General features: G+C 37.9%; 2 pseudogenes; both read right to left on the bottom strand.

Annotated features, from left to right (window-relative positions):
- Window positions 1-653: 653 nt before the first annotated feature.
- On the bottom strand, window positions 654-1321 carry LOC138164105 (fucose mutarotase pseudogene; annotated as a pseudogene).
- A 2067-nt stretch (window positions 1322-3388) lies between these two features.
- LOC138164104 (nuclear migration protein nudC pseudogene) lies at window positions 3389-4664 on the bottom strand (annotated as a pseudogene).
- Window positions 4665-23690: the final 19026 nt, after the last annotated feature.

Here is a 23690-nt window from a genome sequence, read left to right as displayed (position 1 = left end):
CACGAATTTTAAAGGGTTTATGTCAGCTCTTGCTGATGTTTTGATATCACTGATCATTTTCTTTTTGCTAATTAAATGATTTGCTTTCATTGCTCTAAAAAGCTAAAGAGATTTGTGAGTAGCATGCAGAATAAAAGAGGAAATGGGGACTTCCCAAGGTAGATGAATACACTGGAGTCAAAGAGAACACACACTGGAAGTGATAAGACCAGTAACCCCTGTTGAATTGGTTGGGGGGCACTTATTAAAGACTCAAAACAAATGCATACTGGACTTGAAGGACTTTTGAAAGTATTTCAATATTAATTCTCAAGATGTCTAAAAAGGGAAGGATAATGAACACTTTAAAGAAATCATAAACACAAATAATGGCTATTAAGAAGATATCAATAACTATTGATCCATATATATGCATGCTTTCTCATCTCTATAAAAATCTTTGTACATGAAATATGCAGTCCAGGTATGGTTTTGGACCCACTCAGACTGCTGTTATTATTTTTTGTTAATTTATTTATTTTTAGTTTTCAACATTCACTTCCACAAGATTTTGAATTCCAATTTTTCTCCCCATCTCTCCCCTCCCCCACCCCAAGACAGTGTGCATTCTGATTACCCCTTCCCCCAATTTGCCCTCCATTCTGATATCCCCCTTTCTCTTTTTTTTTTGAAGTAGAAAATGTATTTATTTAATTGACATGAGAGCCAAAGTCTGGTTTCCCCTCCACTTTCACATGAACCAATATGTGTGTGCATTACTGTAAGGGGTCATTCTAGAACTGAGGAATGCTCGTGTCTTCTGATGGCTGTTATTGGGTCTTCTTCATCTTCAGGTCCTAGTGCTGCTCCTGTGGGCCAGTCATACCTTCCCTGAGGATTATGTTCCCATATAGAGCTGTAGAGCTGTTTCTCCCATTGCAACCACAGCAAAAGCTTTTTTAGCTTGTTCATAAAAAGCAAACCTTTCCATCTTCCCCAGGTCCACCTTGAAGCCAGCCTGAGACAGGAGGCTTTTGTAGGTCTGCCACACGTCAGGTGTCTGGAGACCTTTGGCCTTGTCACTCTCTACCAGGCCTATGACTACTACCGAATTCGGCTCATAAGTATCCCAGGGTAGCAGCTTCAAAACAGACTCCAGTAGCTGTGGGATACTTCAGCCATCTGCTCTGACTTCCACTGGGCCACACCGGCATATGGAAGAAGTAGGGAAATTGGCATCTGTAAGAACAATCCCTTCTCCGTGTTCCATCTTCGCCAGGGCGAAAAGCCGCTCCGGGGAGAGCAGCGTGGGGATTCCCTTTAGTACCACAACGGTCCTGGGTTAAGAGCATCCCCCTTTCTCTTATCCCCTTTCCTTTTATTTTCCTGTAGGGAAAGATAGATTTCTATACCCCATTGCCTCCTTATTTCCCAGTTTCATCCAAAAATATTTTTTAACATTCATTTTTAATACTGAGTTCCACATTCTCTCCCTTCTTCCCTCCCCATCCACCCTCATTAAAAAGACAACCAATTCGATATACATTATACATGTGTAGTCATGTAAGACACTTCCATAACAGTTCTGTTGTGAAAGACTAACTATATTTCCCTCTATCCTGTCCCAGCTTCCATTGATTATATTCTCTCCTTTGACCTGTCCCTCCTCAAAAGTGTTTGTTTCTGATTACCCCCCTTCCCCCAATCTGCTATCCCTTCTATTATCCCCCCTCTTTTATCCCCTTCCCCACTGCTTTCCTGTAGGGTAAGATAGATTTCCAGAGTGTGTATGTTATTACTTCCTTAAGTCAAATCTAATGAGAGTATTCCTTCTCACCTTCCCAGTCTTCCCCTCCATTGTAAAATCTCTTTCTTGCCTCTTTTATGTGAGATGATTTACTACATTCTACCTCTCCCTTTCTCTTTCTCCCAGTACATTCCTCTCAACACTTAATTTTATTTTTAGATAGCATCCTTTCATATTGAACTCACCCTGTGCCCTCTGTCTACTTGTGTGTGCATGTGTGTGTGTACACACACATGCATACATACATGTGTGTATACACACATATATGTATATATACATATATATGCATATATTCTCTCCACTATCCTAACACTGAGAAAGGTCTCAAGAGTTATAAATATCATCTTTTCATGCAGGAATGTAAACAATTCAACTTTAATAAGTCCCTTATGATTTCTCTGTCATGTTTACCTTTTCATGCTTCTCTTGATTCTTGTATTTGAAAGCCATATTTTCTATTCAGCTCTGGTCTTTTCATCAAGAATGCTTGAAAGTTCTCTATTTGGGGTGGCTAGGTGGTGCAGTGAATAGAGCACTAGTCCTGTAGTCAGGAGGACCTGAGTTTAAATCCGGCCTCAGCCACTTAACACTTAACTAGCTGTGTGACCTTTGGCAAGTCACTTAACCCCAATTGCCCTGCCTTCCCCTCTCCAAAAAAGCAAAAAAAAAAATTCTCTATTTCATTGAAATTCCATTTTCCCCCTGAAGCATTATACTCAGTTTTCCTGGGTAGGTGATGCTTGGTTTTGAACCTATCTCCTTTGACCTCCAAAATAGCATATTCTAAGCCCTTTGATCCTTTAATGTAGAAGTTGCTAAATCTTATGTTATACTGATTGTGTTTATACTATACTTGAATTGTTTCCTTCTGGCTGCTTGCAATATTTTCTCCTTGACCTAGGAACTCTGGAATTTGGCTACAATATTCCTAGGAATTTTCCTTTTAGAATCTTTTTCAGGAGGTGATCAGTGGATTCTTTTCATTTCTATTTTACCCTCTGGTTCTAGAATATCAAAGCAGTTTTCTTTGATAATTTCTTGAAAGATGATGTCTAGGCTCTTTTTTGATCATGGATTTCAGGGAGTCCAATAATATTTTAATTATCTCTCCTGGATCTATTTTTCCAGGTTGGTGGTTTTTCCAATGAGATATTTTACATTGTCTGCTATTTTTTCATTCTTTTGGTTTTGTTTTATAATTTCTTGATTTCTCATAAAGTCATTAGCTTCCATTGCTCCATTCTGATTTTGAAGGAATTATTTTCTTCAGTGACCTCTTGGATATCCTTTTCCATTTGGCCAATTCTGTTTTTTAAGACATTCTTCTCCTCATTGACTTTTTGGACCTCTTTTGCCATTTGAGTTCATCTATTTTTAAAGCATTTTTCTTCAGCATTTTTTTGGTCTCCTTTAGCAAACTGTTGACTCATATTTCATGATTTTCTTGCACCACTTTCATTTTGTTTCCCAATTTTTCCTCTACTTCTCTCACTTGATTTTCAAAATCCTTTTTGAGCTTTTCCATGGCCTGAGACTAATTCATATTTTTTTTGGAGGCTCTGGATGTAGGAGCTTTGACTTTGTTGTCTCTTCTGGTTGTATGTTTTAATCTTTTTTTTAAGGGTCAAATATTCCTTTACTTCTGTAACAGGCATAGTGGGGATTACAAGTTTCTTTCTCCTCCTACCTTGGAGGCTCCAGGAAATCCTGGGAGCTGCCTATGGGGCTGGAGGCCCACCCTGGGGCCAGGGGGCCTGTGTTTATTCCTGCATTACAATCATTTCTCCAGGGGAGAAGGTGTCCAAAGAGGTCAGGTAAGGGTGAGAAGGGGCCTAGAATCCCAAAGGAAAGAAGGCTGGGGGTGCCGAGGCACTAGTTGAATTTGGCTTTGGAAAAGTCCATTTCTGGATGCTGTTCCATAAATTTTTTCAGAATCTCCTGCTTCTTCTGTTCCTCCAAGGTTGGCAGGCCCATGGATTTCTGCTTCTGGTCATACATCATCTTCTCCACCATACTTTGGGTCTCACTGTTGAGGTCAGATAGCTTAGAATTCTCTGGGTTGATCTTCTTAGTGTTGATGTCAGGATCATTGGATACCAAGTGGCTCTAACACTCCATCTTGTTGATCTTTTCCAGGTGCACCCTCACCCACCTTGCCATCCTTGATGAGCCAGCAGCTCTCCTCCACCTTGACCTCATTGTAGAGCTCACCAGCAATGAGTGAGGGCTGCCCCTTCAGCCCCACCTGCAGATGCCACTGCTGAATGCCCACCACCACATCCTTGCCCTTTAGCCAGAAGCTCATGGGGAAAGGCACAGTCAGATCCAATTCAGACAGGGTCTGTGTCCACTGGTAGTGGGGGAGGTCAGCTCCATTGCCCATGTTAGGTTTCAGTTTCCCTTTGTCCTTTTCATCTTCCTCCTCCTCCTCCTCCTCATCATCATCATTGCTGAGCTGGAGGAGTTGTTCAAGGACTGAGCTGGTCCATCCCCTTTCTGATTGTTCCTTGCTCTTCTTCTGGACGATCTCCAGCCTCTCGGCCTCCTCGTCAGTCCCTCAGCTCCTTGATCTGGGGCCCAGAGGCCTCCTGCTGGGTCTCACGGGCCAGTCAATTTGCATGCTCAGCCTTTTCTTGTGCTCAGCTTCCTGCCTTGCCTGCTTCTCTCGATGCCCTTTCTGGGCCAACTGGTTGTGGTGGTGGAATGTCTCATTGATGAGCTTCTCTGCCATCCCCTCCTCACCACCAATGAAGAAGTCTGTTTTTTGTCACAGGAAGCTGAAGAAGGTGTTGACAAGCTCCGGTACACCGCCCTCTTGCTGCTAGGCCATGGCCAGCAACATGCCGTAGAAGGGCTCCTCTTCCTGCTCCCTGCCCATCTCACTGGTATGTTGGCTCAGCCGCTTGCTGGCCTCTCCCTGTATGTTTTAATCTTCCTTGTCACCAAGGAAATAAGTAAGTACCTTGCCACCAAGAAGTTAAGATTCTATAGTCTGATTTCCCCCTCACTCCCCACCGTTTGCTTATTTCTGCAGTCAATTACTTGACTTTTGAGCTCTTTGTAAAGTGGAAGGTGTACTGCCCCAAGCTTCAGGGGTTTTGTGTAGCTGTTTTCAGAGATATTTCTAGGGACCTGTAAATTTTCAGTTCTTCCAAGGCGGTATGATCAAAGAAGAGGTGTTTACTCCTCTCCTGGCCTGTGCTCTGGTCTGTAAGCAACCACAAGCACTCTTTTCTGCCTTGGAACTGTGAGGAGGATTCTCTTTCCATTGCCACCATAAGCTATGCCACACCCGCTCTCCTCCTCTCCACAGGACTGCCACCCAGGACTACAACCCAGATCCAAGCATGGGCAAAGCAAGAGAATCCTGTCTCATAGCTAGCAAAGAGATCCCTGCAAGGCCCCTCTGATCAGTTGCTCAATTCCCCCACTGTTTGTAGGGTGAGAGCTCCAGAAGCTGCCACTGCCCTAAGGTTGAAGCTGGGGCTGGGGCCAGACCAGGCTCCTCTCTCACCCAGGTAAAAAAACTTTTCTTATTGACCTTTGAATTTGTCTTTGGTGTTTATGGATTGAGAAGTCTGGAAAACTGCTGCAGCTGCCAGTGATTCAGTCCCCTAAGGCCTGTTTCAGACCTGTCCATAATGGCACCAACCAAGCAGGACTGCATTCCTTACCCAGTCCAGTGCATTCGACCTTTCCTGTCAACCTTCCAGATTGTCTTGGACTGGAAATTTGCTTCAGTCTGTCATTTTGTTGCTTCTGCTGCTCTAGAATTTGTTTAGTCTTATTATTATAATTTATAGGTACTTTGAGGGGTTTGGGGGAGATCTCAATCAAATCCCTGCTTTTACTTGGTTATCTTACCAAAGGTCCCAGACTGTTATTATTGCCTAGAGGCATGGCACCCAACATGGTGCCATCACCTCTTCTCTTTCTCTTTGGCCTGGATCATGTACTCCAACCTACCCTTATACCATCAGGTCTTGGGGTTCTTCCCATTGGGGGGTCAGCCACAACTCCAGTGTTGTGGTCACTAATGAAACCTTCTCAGGATCTGGGAGTAATTCTATTAAAGTGAGTGGTTACACCCCTACTGCTTACCACAGTAGCTCATGAATTCCTACCTGTGTGCTTTCCATTTATGAAAAATCAATCTCAATGACACCATTAGCTCCTGAATATGAAACATTTTCAAAATTAAAAAACAAAAGCAAGCAAAATCACATTTACTGAATAGAAGGGAAAACAAGAATAATTATAGCATTTCTTCAATAGAAGGCAAGAGCAGAGCAGAAATAATTATAACACTACTCAATATAAAGCAAAAAGCAAGAATAATCTCAATATTTACTCAGTAGGAAGGGGAAAAAAAGGAATAACATTTACTCAAAATGTAAAGAACAGAGCTGAAATAATCATGTTTGTTCAATAGATGGCAAGAGCTAGAATATTCAAAACATAACAATCCACACATCATTTTTGGTCACAATCTCCCACTAAAATGCATAGTGTCTCTGAGAAAGAGTGAGCACACACAGAGACCTAGCAGGGAGATACGTGACTACTGTTATGATGGAATAAAGATACCAAGTAGTCACATCCAGACAATGATTTATGTAGCAGTTCTTATAGTAGCAGAAACAAATTGGGTCCCAGGGTCTAGGTAGCACAATGACCCAGACAATTGTTTCTACAGTTATTGTATAATTGAATTGAGTGGGAAAACAGGATTCTATCAATTTAAACACCTGGTTTCTTCTTGGTGGAAGGGGTCAGGAGACATTGAAGTAAGGGGGAGATAATCTTATGACTTTCCTGTGTTAAGTTTACTAACAAGAAGGTGGAATTTAACAACACAAAATGGTAAATAAAAGCAAAATGAAATTGCTCATGCTATTTTTAATGTAAACCTCCCCTTTAATTCTGGGGTTCTCAACCTCCAAGATCACTTATTCAAATGTTTTATCTATTAGTTATTTCTGGATGGAATGATAATGTAGCTTAAGAGGCTTTAAAGGGGTAGGGTAAGAGACACAAAAAATTCAACGAGTAATAGTCTCATATATCCTCTAAGGGAGTGGTAACCCACTCCCAATGTCCATTTAATCAGTATATTTCATCCTGAGTCAGAGATGCCCCAGATAGTTTTCTGGTCCCTGGAAATATCTTTTCTTGGACATTCTGTAATAGGTCTCATTTTCAGGGCAGCTCTGAAGGGATTTCCTTCTAGTAGGTATATTTCTCTGGTTCTGAATTATTTGAAGACTCCTAGGTAATTCTGCTAAAATCTACCAGTAACAAGACTCAGAGAAATTTAGTACAACCTCCTAAAATTGGTTTTCCAGTAACTAGTTCATGGGGTGAAAACTAGCTCAAGCCTTATGGTTCTGATCCTACTAGCAATAGAGCTATAAGACAAATATCACATTAGGAACCCATAATTCTCCTGAAACTTCAGAGAATTTCAGTTTTTACATATCACTTGCTGTCTCTATCTTTTACCTAAACCCCATACCTGATATAGAAGTTATCTTCAATAGACTGAAAGAAGAATCTTAAAAAATAAAAATAAAAACAGATCCATGAGGACCTTAGTTGGAAAATGAGTCTTTCTGTCTCTTAATATTATCAGACAGAGACTTCAAAATAGAAAAACAGCTTTTTTTCCTATACAATTATAATGTAATTTTATATGTGTAATTCTTAATCTAAGTTTGAGTACATGTTACTAAAATATACTCAAGGTCTGTATGTCTCATTAGAAACATTTGGAAATCCATCTATCCATCCATCTATCCATCTGTTTGTCTGTCTGTCTATGTATTCCTCCTAGTTCTTGGAGAAATAGTCTGATCCTGTTGCTTTGTCAAAATTTACTACTACATTTAATTGGAAAACTTGCATATCCTTGTCTTATTCCTCCCCTTTTGAGGATATTATCCCCATATCACCCTGAAAGAATGAGATACTTCAAGGACCTAATCTTATACATGAATATTTAACTATTAACAAGTGACTTGCAAGCTCAAGAACTCATTTACTTAGTTGCTTAGGATATGGAATTCACCACAATTTTAAATTAAAATAATAAGATTTTTTTCTACTTGCATCCTATTAAAGTAACTCAGATGTTTCAGTAGCAAACTATTAAATAATAGATTTAGTATTACAATGACAAAATGTCTACTGTTCACCTGTCCTGATTATAGAAATTTTCTATGAACGGAAAAGGAAGAATATAATGAGAATGATATCAAGGGCACAGATTGACCTGACATAAACCATAAGGGAAAACTCCCTTAGCTGTTTGATTCCAGGCAAGAATCATAATTAACAGTTAATTATACAGCAAAGTTCCACATTATTCATAGGGTATTATAGCCAGGCTCATAATTAACCAGGTGAAAAATTTCCTATTCAAAAAGGAAACTGTACAATGGAGAAACTGAATCAAGAGGATCATACCTTTGCCCATGCAAGGTCGTCCCCTCAACTTTCCTTGACACAAACATCCACTTATCACAGTTATCAAACTGTATTCCTTTTGGGTAGCATGTGGCATTTCCCTTGAATGATGAGCTATTGGCTTCATGACAATTCAGACAACCATACCTGAAATAAAATTCAGAATAATATCAAATTACAGTCCCAAGAGATTTTATGCAAATAATAAAATTTCACTAATCCTTGCTTAGAGTCAGATTATTTTTATTTTTCTCATGTTTCAATAACAGATAATGATAAGCAAATATAAGGACATTTTATTTGTCTTTCATTTATAAGTTAATAACCACATGCTAGAGTTTTACATATACAGTAAACATTTGATAGTTGACTAAAAACCCCAGAAAAAATTCTGACCAGTATAGGTCTCCAGAGAAACTTATTCACATTGCCTATTAACCTATTAACCCCTAGGCAAAATGAAATCTTTGAATCTAATGTCTATTGCTACTAAGTTGGTTCAAAGAAGTAACTTCAATACACATTACTTATTAATAGGCATTATTCATAATTTTCATAAGTGATAGCCAATAATCTATTAGATAAATATTCCTTTAATCAATTAGATAACTATTCCTTTACTAAAAGGAAACCTGTAAGTCCCCCACTTTGACTGGGTGTGGTCCTAATTTCTCAAACTTCAACAGTCTACAATTTTATCAAATGCTGTCTGCAGGGCTAATAAGATCTTATGTCCGAGTAAAAAATCTCAAGGAACCTCACAGATAAGGATACCTCAGACATATTTACTACTTTTTCTCGACATTAAGTTATTATTGTTATTCATTTTAAAGCAAACATACCCCATTAGATATTTAAGAGTTTTCAAACATCTTGACCACATTCTTTGTAGCAGCTCAATTCATAATCTAACAGCATCCTGATTAAAAGAGAAGTTACTCTTCTAACAGCATTTCTGATACAACGGTCTCTCAAATTCATAACACAAGAAAAATTTATAGAAATAATAATAACATATACTATATCATATATTTAAAACATGAAACAAAACTTATTGCCAGTCAGGTGATATTAATTCAGTAAAATGAAAATTTACAAATTATCTTACATAGAAAATCATTCATTTTTATTACTTTGGGCATTTTATACTGTCTGCATTAAAGATTAATATAGAATACTTATATTTACTAACATTTATATAGTGTTTTTGGTTCATTTAAAATCACCAAAAGAATCAAATCAATTCCTTTGTGTTCTTACCACCCCATCTGGATACTTTAAGAGGGTGGATAAAGTGCATGACTCACTTTCCCCAAGGCATCTACTATTCCCTGCAGTTTTAACTCCAGAAACCTTCAGCCTCACATTTCCATTCCCCTGCTTTGGAATTCAGAGGCCCTATGGGTTAGGACATGCCCTTCAAATGGTCTTCCAAGGACAGAATGTTAGCATGTTCACCCAAATAATTTCATGCAGCAAATTTATTTCTAAGAGTTTCCACTTGGTAAACATTGTAACTTGCTGGAATATTGTCTAGAATTGTGAAGTCATTTCTCTAAATGTTTCTCAAATATTTTTTATCTAAATGGTATCATATCTTTCTCAAGCCTCTTTGCTAAAACTCCAAATCTTTTACTTTCAATCTGTTAGTGCAGAGTTCAACTTTCTTTAGCTTTTCTAACCATTCTCCTCTCATCATTTAACTTAGTTAAACCTTTTCACTTCCTTTTCTTTTTATATATCTTAGTGAGCTTTGATTAAAGCCTACCAATTTTCATTTTACATTATGATTCTTACTTCTTTTTATTTTCACTACTTTCTTAAGTCCATCTCATCTTATTTCCTATTTTTCCTTAAAACAAATTCTACAGAGTGGTACCACATAATCCATTAAGATAGTTCAACATTTATAAAAACATTTAAACCACAATTTGGGAATTCACAGCAGAGAACTTACATTTCAATCACAAAATTAGTTTGTAATTAGTTAACAATGCCATAAATTTCTGCACACTGGGGGAAAAGATTACCTTCCTTATTATTTGATCTCCAATCCAGTCAGTATTAGAAATGCATAGAGAGATTATTTTTCTGAAGACTGAAAATTTCTCAGAAAAAAATTTTACTCTATTTTTTTTTCCTTTGACGGATCAGGTCATAGAAAGAAGTTAGTTTGATTTATTAAGACAAAACACAGACAATACTATCTGCTTTCCCTCTGGTTCCTACAGTTCTTCTGCGGGACAAAGCTAATTCTCTGATATTTTCTCTCTGTTATAGCAGGAATAAATTCTTTTAGCACACACATGATCACCTCTGGCATGATGCTAAGAAAGTGTTATGCTCTTTCAGTGGCAAACAGTTACATTATAGAAGAGAATTGCTAAGGCCTCCCAGTTCTGTTCTGGGGCTCTCAGGAGTTTCTCTCTTTAAAGCTGTAGATAGCAACATAGCCATGACATTAGATGGTGCAGTGGATAGGGTGTTGGGCCTGGAGTCAGGAACATCTGAATTCAAAGATGACCTCAGATACATATTAGTTGCATGACTATGGGCAAGTTAGTTAACCTGTGTCTGTCTCAGTTTTCTCAATCGTAAAATGGAAATAATAATAATACTTACCTTATGGTATTTATAAAGTTCTTAGCATGGTACCAGGCATATAGCGGACACTTAATAAATGTTTCTTTCCTTCCTTCCTTTTCCTAAAGAGCTCTTCAAATAGCAAGGAATTCTGTTTTCTCCAATCAGTTCTCAGCAAAGCAAAGCCTTTCTTCTAATCAGAATGACTCCCCATGCCCAGCCCCAATCAGATGCCAAGCCTGCCTTTCCCTGTTTTCTCCCTATCAATTCAAAAGCCAAAACAACCCCTTGAGAGATTTTTCCTCTCTCAGACTGTAAGCAGCCATCCTGCCTCTCTCTAACCAATCTGCTCCCGGCAAAGCAATGCCTCTCTTTTAATCAGTATAAATTCCAGCAACACAGTTGCTTATTCTGCCTGTGAACTCTCACTCCAATCTTTATTCTACCTTCTACAAGCAGTTCCTCTTGCCAATACTTTCTATCCCAGTGACTCCTGTCCTTGGCTTTCTCTCCCATGTCTAGCTTCCTTTGCCAGTCTCTTCTTCTGGCTTCCTAGCCCTCAGACCAGGGTTTTCTAATAAGTAGTCATCTATTTCTAGCTTATGATATGAAACCTCATAATTATTCCTGTCACATATGATCCCATCAGTCCTTACATAAGCTTCCCACAACTCCTAGTTTATTGATTTATAATATATAAGTTATAGCCTTCCTTAATCTTCCCACCCTTGAAAGTATCCCTCCCCTATCCTCTCCCTTAACCTTATTTCTTGATCTACTAGCCTTTCTAAGAATCTTTCCTTTATCCCCTTGCCCTCTTATTTCTTAATCTGTCCACTACTCTAAGAGTCCCTTCCTTATCCTATCCCCTTGCTCTCCTATTCCTCTCTAAGTTAAAAAGACTTTTATACCCTTCTAAACTTATGTTATTCCCTCTTTAACCCAGTTCTGATGAGAATAAGTTTCTGCACTTCTTTCACAGTCCTTCACCCCCTCCTGCCTCCACTCTAATAGTTCTTCCATTCATGCCTTGTTTTTATTAGATAATAGCTCCATTTTATCTCTCTCTACCCAATTTTGTATTTTAGGAGCATGCCATCATACTCAACTCAGCCTGATGTTTCTTATTTGAAACCAATTTGACAACTCCAAGGACTTTGGTGATAAGAATTTTCTTTTTGGGGCCCCAAGATATACATGAAGGAGAAAGAAAGGAGGAGAAGGAGCACCTATGGAGGCAGTTGCCAGTTGTATTTGCACAAGGTTGACAGCTTTAGGGGGCCAGGCTGGAAGTAGGGATGTTGTGGGTGCAGTGGGTACAGCTGTTTCCAGAGTTCTTGGGACTGCCTGCCCATTGGTGGCACATACCATTTCTTGTTTCACCTTTAGGGTGCTGTACTGCTTCTGTTAGGCTGGCTTGCTTTCCCCATCAGTGGTAGCTGGTGTTGGAGAGACAAAGAGACCTGTGATTTCATTGGCATAGGGAACACTACTGGTAAGAAAACTCATTATACAAGAAAATGCAGATAACTTCTACCATTTATAGTCTTAGTATCTGGTGTGTCAATCATGAGACTGGGGCACAAATAAAAAGCAAACACATTATTTTAGCAAGGAAGAGACAAGGGGACACTTACACTAAGAGATCTAGGCTTTTGACATTCATTTGATATAAGTACCAAAGTGATACCAAGGAAATGAATTTGCTTTGGTAAGTGGCATCTGCTTATCTGCAGGCAAAGTGTTCCTCCAAAAGGAGAGTCAATTGAATTCTTTCAAGGAATGAACAGAGAGGAGGCTTTTATTGTTGTTGCTATTGTTCATTTGTTCAGTCATGTCCGACTCTTTGTGATTCCATGAAAATCCATGGGGTTTTCTCAGCAAAGATACTGGAGTGGTTTACCATTTCCTTCTCCAGTATGTTCCCATTTTACAGATGAGGAACTGAGGCAAATAGGAATTAGGTGACTTGCCCAGGATCATACAGCTAATAAGTCTGGGGCCACATTTGAACTTAGATCTTCCTGACTTTAGGCCTAGTTCTCTATTCACTGCACCATCTAGCTACTTCCAGATAGGAGACTAGTGGAGGCAAACGGTCATTGGCAAAGTCCACAATAACAATACTGAGGTAAAAGGTTTTTCTTTTCTATGCGCTCCATTACTGACTACTGAGTTGGCCAAATTCCTCTTGATACTAGGCTAAATCTATGCTTGAAGTGAGGAAGTGACAAAGAACTGGTTTCGTTTAATCTTGGGGCCTTTCATTACATTTAACATTTCTTGAGTCCTCATCCTATTCTGATCATCCTTTCCTCAACAACAGATGGAAAAAGGATGGTGAAATGTACTCCCAACATGTACTCCCTAACTTTCTTTAATAATCTATTAACATTTTAAAACCCTTCTTCATTCTCCTTATAATTGTAGCCTGAACAGCTTGAACATCCTGCTAGAGCTGCTATTAAAGGAAAAATTAGTTAATAGCATCCTGCCATCATTTCTAAATCAAAATGAAATTGTTCCTCCAAAACCCAAACAAAAGCCTTCTCCAAAACGACAAAAGCACTGTGCTTTGATATTTTCTAGTAATACTCCTCTTTAAGAGTTACCTTAGGCAGAAAAATGTGACTTTGTTGCTTAGCAAAGTCATTTAGTTATATGGATCAAATCTCAATTTCCAAAATTTGTATTCTACTATGATCAATTAGTGTTCACTGATACATGGTAGAGATAACAGTCCAGTGGAAAATGTGCTAGATCTGAAATCAGGACATCTGGCTTTGAATTCTACTTCCGATACTTATTACTTGTGTGACAATGGGCAAATCACAGCCTCTCTGTAAAATGGAGCTAATATACTGCCTACCTCTCTGGGTTGTCATGAGGAAAGCATTTTTTTTTTTGTGAATCTTGAAGTGCTATTTAAATGTAATATATTTAGCACTGCAAATTAAAAAAAAACTCTTACTAAATGGTGTTGGTGCTTTCTCTCTTTATATATTAGACATTAATAATAACAATAGTTATTGAACTTTACTAATCTTCTTTTAAAATAATTTCAAGGAGACTTTCTAGGGAAACATGATCTTATTCAATCCACGGATGCTTACTATAAGTGTGTATACCTTCTCACTCAAAAATCCCTGTGCAGGAGCAACTCAAAAGTGCTGAAGTATGGAGGGATTTCATATAAGTAGTAGACTAAGTGAATTTGTATCCATTCACAGAAAAGTTGTAATATGCATGTTGGCTGACCATTTCCTACTTAATTTCTTTTGTAATTTTTCAATTTTATTTTAAACTTAAATACAAAATTAGAAAAGAAAAAAAAACCCATTGCCATGTACACAGCAGACCATAAGAGAGGATTCAATATAAAACAATAAATTTCCATTTCAAGAATATAATAAATATTACACATTGTTTTCAAAGCTGCCCAATTTTTCTTTGCTTCCTTGTTGGTTCTCTGCTGTTCACTTTTTACTTTATTTTTTCCCCTTCTTCCTCCCCACCACACTAAAGAAAGTTTTAATTAAGTGTGGATGTATGTATATATATATATGTATATATACACACACAGTACATATACACATGTACACACATGTGTATATATACACATGCATACATATACACAGATATCGATAAAGATAGACATATATACACTAATACACATATATGCAAGACCTTGCTATGCTTATTTCCTCCTCTCATCTATTTCTCTGAAGGTGGACAACATCTTCCTTCATAAGTCTAAGTCTTTCCATGCTTTTCTAAATCAACCAGCTCATCATTTCCTATACCACAGAATATTCCAACCCAATCACATCCTATCCCAGAGATTGTCTATGAAAGTTTTTCCAACCAATTTTCTGCATTCCTTCTATTCTTAACTACATAGGTTTTATTTTTACAAAAAAATTTAATTTAAAATAATCAAAATTATTCTTTTTGCACTTCAACAATACTCTCTCTTATAATATAGTTTAAGACCTAATACTGTTGAATCTACTTCCCTCATATCCTCTGTCCCTGGTTTCTTTGAAGTTCCTAACCTTTTGTTCTTAACAATTTTTTAGTAATTTAATTGGAGTGACATTGAATAAATAGATTAGTTAGGTAAAATTGTCATTTAAAAATTATAAGGCTTTACCTAGCCATGAACTACAAATATTACTTCAATTATTTAGACCTGAATTTATTTGTATAAAGAGTGGTTTATATTTATGTTCATATAGCTCCTGCATCTGTTTTTGTCAAGTATACACTGGGGTATTTTATATTGTCTAAGTATTTTATATGGTTTAAAATAATATTAAATAATATTGCTAACACATAGTGTAGTATCTCCATTTTTTACTTCTGGTTAAATCTATTTTAACTTTAACTTTGTCTGAGATTGTGATTATTATCCCTGCTTTTTTACATACAAAATTCTGTTCTTGCCCTTTGTTTTATCTTTGTGTGTATCTCTCATTTTTGTAATGTTCCCTGAAAGCAACATATTGTTGAATTCATATTTTCAATCTGCTATCTGTTTTTGTTTTATGGGTAAATTCATCCCATTCAAATTCTAAGCTACAATTACTTGCTCTGTATTTTCCTCCTTCCTATTTTTCATCACTATCCTTCTCACCCTTCTCACTGAATGACTGTTGCCTCAGTCAGTCTGAGACCTGTTAAAGACCTTAGCTTAAAAAGGTCAAGGTCTCCCACTGCATCCAGGGCCATCTCCATCCATCCCAATCTATATCTTGTCACTGGACACAGTTGACTCTGGAGGAGAAAAGGAGGCTCGTGACTTTGCATAGCCATCCCTTGCTTAAATCTGATTCACTTTCATGTCATGGCATCACCTCCCTGATGGCACGGTCCTCTTTGAGAATGAAGGACAAACAGCAATAATGTACATTTTTACATAATTTCAACTTAGACAAAATCTAAAAGTTAGTTACCTAGAGGAAAACAGAGACAAAGAGACAAACAGAGGCAGAGACAAAGAGAAATTCTTTCAAGGATTCTCACCTGCAAGTGATGGTTCCTAAAAAATTATGAACACTTAACCTTAAAGCACTGACAAGAACTGAATGATAGATTATGAATTATCTATTCCCCTAGATTCATATTTGTAAACTGCTTATCTTGGGTCAATAATTAGTCATTTGTTTCTGAGTGCATAGAATTACTAATGTCTTCTCTTCCATCTATCCAGACTGGAGGCTCATCCATGGAGTTTCTGGAAGCCTTTCGAAGTTAGTAATATGGTAGTGAGAAAAGGTTGGGATTGGAACTGTAACTTGTCTGCACTAAAATGGCCATTATCAGGCAGGGTCCAAAGGAGTCTGGGACAAAGTATAGCTCTATAAAACATTGGGAGGTAATCAACACCAGACTAACAAAGCAGCTTGAGGACCCAAGCTAAAAGTACATTATTTTGTGTGGGGTAAATGGAATGAAATATACCCTGAAATTAACTTTTAAAGAAAAATTCAATTGAAAGGGAAGGTGGACTGCGAAAGAGTTACTCTGACTTAGGGATACCCTAGGAAGGAGGTATAATATCCTGTTGATTCCTGTTTTAACTAATCAGTCTTGCTAACTAGGTGCTAAACTCAGTTCTTTCTATGTTGCTGAAGTACCTTCAACGCTGTCTAAATTTAGGTGCCCTGGCACAAAGCCTTGTTACCCCACCCCAGTTATGGCTTTGATAAGAAAGCCACATGGATATTGTACTGAAATAGTTGGCAGCAATATAGCAACAGGAGTTGGTGAGACAGAGTCAGTCAGGGCCAAAGCAGGTGGCAATGGAACGAGAAACAGAATAGGTCAAAAGAGGCCTTCAAGCAAGTAATGCAAGGAACTTAACACAATTTGTTGTGCCCAATGAACTGGGATCATCTTTGGGATTAAGCCACGGCACACAGTGGTGGTCCTGTCCATCTGTTCTCCATGGTGAGCCACTGTTGTGAGAAGCATTGGCTTACCTCTGCATTCTTTTCATCAGTGGATAACTAAATTGCTCCCAAATTATATTTGTTATAATCAGGACACTTGAGTTTGGAATAGAAAGGAGGCAAACCTCAGTCTCCCTTAGAATAATTCTAGTTTCTTTCCATATTTTTCTCCATGTCCTCGTAGCCCTAAGTCCCTTCCAACTCTAAATCTGTATTCCTTAAATAGGGTCACAAATTGCTACTACAGGAATCTTCCCAGTCTGGGGGCTCAAACTCATCATAATTTGTGAGTTCCCACCCACTGAGTCTTTTTTTTTTTTTTTGCCAGAATCACATCACCTAATACCAAAGTAAGGCAATAAAAATGCAATAAAAATATAAAGTATTGTGATATAAAGAAAATACATTAATAATGAAGGCTTCAAATTCCCATGGACCCAAGTAAACTGCCTCTCTCTGTCTCTGTCTCTGTCTGTCTCTGTCTCTCTCTCCCTCCCCTCTATCTGTCCTTCCTCCTTCTGTCTCAAGTTTCTAGTCCCATTCAGCTCCAGTACTGCATCATAGCCCAAGTTCTTTGGTTATTATAGAGATTATATTATATTAGGATAATACCTACCCAAATGTAGGGATAACAACTTGCCCCTCAATTCAAGATCATACTATTGTCATTGGACACAAGTATAATATTTCTATTGTATCTGAGGGAGTCTGCAGGGATTAGGAGGGTTTAGGGTACGTTGAGTTCCAAGCTGACCATCACTGGCAGAGATGAAACCTCTTGGCATTTCATTGATTCTTCTAAGCTTGTATCTAATATCTAAAGTCAAGAGGAAGGGAGAGGAATCAATCAATAACAATAACAAATCAATCAATCAATAACAGTCAGTACGCATTTGAGTCCTTACTATGTGCTGGACCTTGTGCTGAACTTTGGGGATACAAAGATAAAAGTTAAATGGTCTCTGCCCTCAAGGAATTTACATTCTAATACTGAAGGCAGCATTAATATATGCATATGTATATATGTACACATGTGTATATCAGATATATGTTCACATATATCTGATATACAGATACATGCATACATACAATGGTGTGATGGTAAATGTTTAATAACCTAGTTGGGAAGGGGGGGGATCTTATGTCATATTTTGAAGCTTAGTATGCATTATTGACATTTTCTCTGTTACTTTATTAAGTAAAGGCAAGTAACAAAATAGTAAATCAAGCCCTAATTTGTAGTGTATGCCAATATCTCAGATGTCAGTGCTCACACAGAAAATTTAATAACTGAATTTCACAAGGGTTCAAGCTGGATCCAGCATGCTCCTGAATACATATATACATACTACATGCAAAATAAGTATGAGGTAGTTTGGGGAATGCACTAGCACTTTGTAAGGCTTCATAATGTTGCTGTTGAGTTGTTTCAGTTGTGTCTGACTCTTCACGAGTCTATTTGGGGTTTTGTTGGCAAAGATACTGGAGTGTTTTTGCCATTTCCTTCTCTGGCTCATTTTATAGATGAGGAAACTGAGGCAAACATGGGTAAGTGACTTGCCCAGGGTCACACAGCTAGTGTCTGAAGGCAGATTTAAATTCAGGTCTTACTGACTCCAGGCCTGGGGCTCCATCTACTTCAAGAATGACTCTGAGGTTGTGAACCTGGGTGGTATCTCAGACAGGAGAAGGAAGAGGGACAAGTTTGGGGAGAGATAATCTGTTTTGTTCTAGATATATAAAGTATGAGATAGTTATAGGAAAATCAGCAGAAAATGTCCAATAGGTAGTTGGTACCATGGAAATGGAGCTCAAGAGAGATCCTAGGTTAGGATATATCTCTCTGCAATCCATCTTCATTGAAGTAGGGATTGAACCAATGGGAATTGGTAAGATCACTAGTAACAAAGTATAGAAAAAAAGGTCTACAAGATAAGAGGAGAATCTGGAAAGAAAAAAGCCATGAAATAGCAGAGAGGAGAAAATATCAAGGATAGGAAGACCATCAATGTTATCAGATGTTATAGAGAGATCAAGGAGGATGAGGACTGAGAAAAGTCCATCAAGTTTGGAGATTATATCGATTACTTTGAAGAGGGTAGTTTCAGTTTAGTGATAAGGTTAGAAACCAGATTCCAAGGGATTTCAAAGGGATTCAGAGGAAAATAAATATCAGAATTGAGTATACATGATTTTTCAAAGAATTTGGCTGAGAAAGGGAAGAAAGATATATGATTATAATTAGTAATGATCATAGGATATAGCAAGGATTTTTTTAAGGACAAGGAAGTCCTGGACATATTTGTAGGTACCAGGGAAGTATCTAGATTCTAGTAGACAAGAAGAGAAGGATTATAGAAAAAAAAGTGGAACGATGATTGTGTAGGTGATCTTCTGAAGACAAAGGATCAGACTGAGGGTGGAATTAGGGGGAATGAAGGAATTTTCCATTTTCCAGACCGGGATTTCTATTACTTTTTCCTTCTCTGTATCTTAACCTTAGCATTTCTTGTTTCTTCATATTGTTATGCAAGTTTTCCACTATCCAGCTGTCCAGTCCCATAACATATGGGTACCACATTGTGTCCATTAATGGTAACTTTTGGAAATGCAGTTCAGAAGAACCCAAAGTTACTGTCCACTATTATATTCTTTTTACAAACCTTCAGTGTTCTTGTACTAATGAATACAACCAACTGGCCTCTTTGAGGCAATGCATCTTTGCTATGTATCTTTACCTTCTACAGAAGATCATGCATTAATAGTAGATATAGTATGAGACATTGTCAGGATCACTAGAAGGGATCTTAGAAACAATCTAATGCCAATTCTCTCATTTTACAGAGGGGGAGACTGAGGCCAAGAGAAATAACATGAATTGCCCAAGGTCATACAACTATTACAGTGATAATCCCTCAAATACTATAGGACAATCCTTCTGGCTCTGCCATGTATCAGGGGTGGTTCAAGCCCAGGTTTCTGCTAACTCCAAGTTGGATGTTCTCTCCATTACATCATAGTGTTTCTCTAAAAGGATGGGGGGGGAGAGATGGAGCCAAGATGGCAGAGTAAAAGCAAGAAGTTGCTTGAGCCCCCTCTCCAACCACCTCCAATACCTGTAAAAAAATTACTCTAAACAAATTTTAGAGCTACAGAATCCACAAAGTGACAGAGAGGAACAAATTTCCCACTGAAAGCAGCCTGGCAGGCTGACAGGAAGGATCTATTGCCCAGGGCTGGGAGCCAAGCATATTAGCCAAGCTAATCGCCCAGACCTAGGGCGGCCCCAACCAGTGGCACAGACCAGCCCAGAGCAGACTTCAGGAGAGTGAATCACTGGCAGCTGTGGCAGTTCCCCAACTTCTCAACCCACAAATGCCAAAGAGAAAGTAAAAGGTTAGTGGGGAACCCTGTTGACCCAGAATGAGAGAAGACAGCAGTCCAGCCTCTGACCCTGGGGCAAGAGGTGGTGACAGCATGGTGGCTGCAACTGCTGCTGGGTGGCTGCATCCAGAGCTCCTGGCCTGCAGATTGAAGGGAGAACAAGTGACCATTCAGAAGGTAATCATTCTTTCTTTGACCTGCTTGGATCTGGGTTGCAGTCTTAGGTGGTAGTCCTGGGATGAGGAATGCCAGTGTGCCAGAGCTGGTGGTGGCTGGTAGAGAGGGTGTCACCCTTATAGTTCTGTCAACTGCGTTCTGTCCAACTTCACTCTGGAAGCTGAGTTCTACTGTGATAAAGAGCTCAAAAGTCAAATAATTGACTGGCAAGATGAGCAAACAGAAGAAGCACAATCAGACCATAGAATCCTTTTTTGGGGACAAAGAGGATCAAAACACAGAACCAGAAGAACACAACAAAGTCAAAACTCCTACATCAAAATCTTGCAAGAAGAGTATGAACTAGTCGCAGGCCATAGAGGAGCCCAAGAAGGATTTTGAAAATCAAGTAAGAGAAGTGGAGGAAAAGTTGGGAAGAGAAATGAGAATATACAAGAAAAATAATGAAAAGTGAATCAACAGCCTGACTGAAGAAAATACCTTAAAAATAGACTAAGTCAAATGACAAAAGAGGCCCAAAAAACTAATGAAGAGAAGAATGCCTTAAAAAGCCAAATTTGCCAAATGGAAAAGGAATTTCAAAAATTCATTGAAGATAATAATTTCTTCAAAATTAGATTGGAGAAAATGGAAGCTAATGATTTTATGAGAAATCAAGATACTATAAAACAGATCCAAACAAAAGAAAAAAATAGAAGGCAATTGGAAATATTTCATTGGAAAAACCACTGACCTGGAAAATAGATCCAGGAGAGATAATTTAAAAATTATTGGACTACCTGAAAGCCATGATAAAAAAAAAGAGCCTAAAAATCATCCCTCAAGAAATTCTAAAGGAAAATTGCCCTGATCTTCTAGAACCAGAGGGCAAAATAGAAATGAAAAGAATTCAATGATCACTTCTTCAAAAAAGATCCCAAAAAGAAAACTCCTAGGAATATCATAGCTAAATTCTAGAGTTCCCAGATTAAGGAGAAAATATTACAAGCATCTGGGAAGAAACAATTTGAGTATTGTGGAAACACAATCAGAATAACACAAGATCTAGCAGCTTCTACATTAAGGGATCGAAGGGCTTAGCATATGATATTCCAAAGGTCAAAGGAGGTAGGATCAAAATCAAGAATCACCTACCCAGCAAAACTGAGTATAATGCTTCAGGGGAAAATATGGTCATTCAATAAAATAGAGAACTTTCAAGTATTATTGATGAAAAAACCAGAGCTGAACAGAAAATTTGACTTTCAAATATAAGAAGCAAGAGTAACATGAGAAGGTAAACAGGAAAAAGAAATCATAAATAACTTATTAAAGTTGAACTATTTACATTCCTACATGGAGAGATGGTAATTGCAACTCATGAGAATTTTCTCAGTATGAAGATAGTTGAAGGGAATATATATGTATGTGTATATTTATATATATATGCACACATACACATATGTATATATACACACATATATGTACACATATGTATGTTTAGGAGGGTTTGTGTATGTATAAATACATATTGAGTGTGTATACATATGTACATGTATGCATAGACAGAAGGCACAGGATCAGTGAATAGGAAGGGATGATATCTAAAAAATAAAATTAAGAGCCGAGAGAGGGCTATATTGGGAGAAAGAAAGGGAGAGATAGAATAGAGTAAATTATCTTATATAAAAGAGGCAAGAGAAAACTGTTACAATGGAGTAGAAGAGAAGGAAGGTGAAAGGGAATGGGTCAATCTTACTCTCACTGAATTTGGCTTAAGGAGGGAATAACATACACACTCAATTGTGTATATGACCCTATAGAATAGTAGGGGGGAAGAGAATAAGAGAGGGGATGATAGCAGGGTGGGCAGATTGGTGGAGAGGGTAGTTAGAAGCAAATACTTTTGAAAAGGGACAGGGTCAAAGTAGAAAATAGAATAAGTGGGGGGGAGCGGGATAGGATGGAGGGAAATATAGTTAGCCTTTCACAATATAACTACTATGAAAACGTTTAGTGTAACTACATATGTACAACCTATATTGAATTGCTTGTCTTCCCAGTGGGGGTGGGTGAGGAGAGAAGAAGGGAAAGAATATGGGAATAAAAGTTTTAAAAACAAATGTTAAAAAAATTATTTTTCACATGCAACTAGGAAATAAGATACATAGGCACTGGGATATAGAAATTCATCTTGCCCTACTAGAAAGTTAGGGGGTCATGGGAGAGGATATAAGAGAGAAAAGATTTGGGGAAAGGGTATTCAGTAGGCTGACTATCTTGCGGTCGGGGTAGGGGAAAATGGGGAGAAAACGTGTAACTCAAAATCTTGTGGAAATGAATGTTGAAAACTAAAAATAAATTAATTAATTAAAAAAAAAACCAAAAGGACAGCCAGGTATTGTAATGGATAAAGAGAAGGAATTAAAGTCAGGAGAACTTCTGTCTAAATCTTACCTCAGATACTTAATTTTAACTAGGCCCTGATTTGTGCAGAGAATGAATCCTGCAAAATAGTTGCATGTATTTGAATTCTTACCATTCAAAGTTATAATTATGTAAATTATGGTCATTGCTTCCAACCTAACAGAAATATGCACATGAATTCAACTATGACCACTTATGGGGAATTAGTTATATGCACTAATCAGGCCCTAGCTGTGCTGAGTGACCCTGGGTAAGTGAGTTGATTCCACTTCAGTCTCATCTTCCTTATCTATAAAATGAGAACAATAATAGCACTTAACTCACAGGTTGTTATAAGGTTCAAATGTAAAGAACTTAGCAAATTTTAGGGTATTATATACATGTTAGCTAAAAAAACAAATATTAGTCACACCAACAATAATAAAAATCTAAGAATTGCCTATGAAAAATGCCTGTCATGTGAATGAACATCTTTCATGATGGTTTCTTGGCAGATCTGATTGGTTAAAGTTGTCACTATAGACCATGAGTCATAAAAGACTAAATTCAGAAAGTTTCCACAAACTTTTAACATACAAAGAGACAGATAGTGATTCCGAAGGGATTTCTTTGGGGCTCTTGGTAATAGTCAGTCTTTAATGGGAATCAGCTCTAGTGACCCTGACAGCATCTCATATTACTATAGAAATAGCACTACATCACCATTTCCCAGCATCAAACATTTTGCATTTGACAGGATGCCCACTGTGTCATGTTAGATTTCTCAAGAGACACTTTCCCCTAGAATGATGAACTGCTGGATTCGTCTCAAGGGAGTCATTTGAATTGTTCTTTGAGGAAAGTTTAATATAGTACTTGACAAGGCTTGGGCATATATCAGTTTTGGCCATATTTTTCATTTTCCAAGAATAGTGGGAAGAAAAAAAGATTTGCTT

The sequence above is a fragment of the Petaurus breviceps genome, unplaced genomic scaffold (genome assembly GCF_028583685.1).
Source record: "Petaurus breviceps papuanus isolate PSGF00001 unplaced genomic scaffold, PetGlider_PUasm1.0 189, whole genome shotgun sequence".
In the NCBI taxonomy this organism is placed as follows: domain Eukaryota; kingdom Metazoa; phylum Chordata; class Mammalia; order Diprotodontia; family Petauridae; genus Petaurus; species Petaurus breviceps.
This window is presented reverse-complemented; position numbering and strand designations above follow the sequence as displayed.